The 1,827-nt window shown below is 41.5% G+C and overlaps 1 non-coding gene across 1 annotated transcript; it reads left to right on the forward strand.

Annotated features, from left to right (window-relative positions):
• The first annotated feature begins 251 nt into the window (after nucleotides 1–251).
• Nucleotides 252–358, forward strand: LOC131817193 (U6 spliceosomal RNA). Its single transcript, XR_009348384.1, has one exon. It is a non-coding gene; the product is annotated as a U6 spliceosomal RNA (small nuclear RNA).
• The last annotated feature ends 1,469 nt before the right edge of the window (nucleotides 359–1,827 follow it).

The raw sequence follows: 1,827 nt of genomic DNA on the forward strand, positions 1-1,827 counted from the left end.
ACATATGCTTTCCTTTTTCTTGGGTAAATACCGGGGATTGGGATATGTTTAACTTTAAAAAAAAAAAAAAGATTTTATTTATTTATTTGACAGAGAGATCACAAGTAGGCAGAGAGGCAGGCAGAGAGAGGGGGGTAGCGGGTAGCAGGAATTCCCGCTGCGCAGAGAGACCAATGTAGCGCCAGCCAGGCGCCCCTAAACAGACATTTCACAGGTCAAATGTTACAACCACTTCAGAAAATGGCTTGGCAGTGCTTGCGTCAGCTGCACATGTATTAAAATTGGAATGATACAGAAGAGATTAGCAAGGTTCCCGAATGAAGGTGAGACACAAATTCGTGAAACGTTCTGTATTTTTGATGTAATTGACATTTGATAAAGTGGACTCGTGAACATGAACAGCGGACGTTCACTCTTGCACTGAACAAAGTCTCTGACGTATAATTAAAAGTTTTTATTGAGCTCCAGGGGAAGAAAAGAAAACAGTTTGGCAGCTTCTTAAAAAGTTAAACATAGGGGCGCCTGGGTGACTCAGTGGGTTAAAGCCTCTGCCTTCAGCTCAGGTCATGATCCCAGGATCCTGGGATGGAGCCCCACATCGGGCTCTCTGCTCAGTGGGAAGCCTGCTTCCCTCTCTCTCTGCCTGCCTCTCTGCCTACTTGGTGATCTCTGTCTGTCAAATAAATAAATAATATCTTTAAATGTCTGTTTACATTTTTTTACCCATTTTGGGGAGAGAGGGTTATTTGTGCTCTTGATACTGAGTTTTGAGAGTTCTTTACGTATTTTGGATACAAGTCCTTAATGAGATGCATGATATACAAAATGTTTTTCTCCCAGTCTGTGGCTCATCTTTTCATTCCCTCAACGGTTACCTCCTAGAGGCAAGAGGAGTTTTGTTTCTTTGTTTGTTTGTTTTTTAAATTACAATTTATCAATTTGTCTTTTTGAATTTTGCTTTTGGTGGCATATCTAAGATAACTGCATAACTCAGGGTCACAAAGGTGACCCTCTCTCTCTCTCTGTGTTCTCCTAGGAGCCTTGTAGTTTTTGTCTTTACAGTTAGTTATATGACCTAAATGGTTAAATTACATGATTGAGTTCATTTTTATATACAGGACGGGATGTGGAAGGGAATGTATTTTTGCATACGAATATCCAGTTGTTTCAGCACTATTTGTTGGAAAGATTATCCTTTCTCTGCTGAGTTGTCTTTACATCTCTGCATAAAATAAATTGTGATAGTGGTGCCTGGGTGGCTCAGTTCGTTGAGCATCTAACTCTTGATTTTGGCTCAGATTATTATTTCAGGGTCCTGGGATTGAGCCCTGTGCTGGGCTCTGCACTGAGCAAGGAGTCTGATTGAAGATTCTCTCTCTCCCTCCCCCTCTGCCCGTCCCCCTGCTCTCACTCAAGTAAATAAGTAAATAAATAAATCTTAAAGAAAAAATTGTGGGGTGGCTCAGTTGGTTAAGCATCTGCCTTCCGCTGGGGTCATGATCCCAAGGGTCCTGGGATCGAGCCCCACATCTGTCTACTTGCTCGGCCAGGGAGCCTGCTTCTTCCTCTCCCTCTGCTTGCCACTCCCCCTGCTTGTGCTCTCTCTCTGTCAAATCATAAATAAATAAAATCTTTTTTTAAAAAGTTTTAAAAAGTAAAAAAACAAATTGTGATATATGTATGGGCTACACTAGGATTTTTTTTTTTTTAAAGACGATTTTATTTATTTATTTGACAGAGAGAGAGAACACAGCAGGGGGAACAGCAGAGGGAGAAGAAGAGGCAGGCTTTCCACCAAGGATCCCAGGATCATGACTTAAGCCATAG

Source organism: Mustela lutreola, chromosome 15 (genome assembly GCF_030435805.1).
Source record: "Mustela lutreola isolate mMusLut2 chromosome 15, mMusLut2.pri, whole genome shotgun sequence".
In the NCBI taxonomy this organism is placed as follows: domain Eukaryota; kingdom Metazoa; phylum Chordata; class Mammalia; order Carnivora; family Mustelidae; genus Mustela; species Mustela lutreola.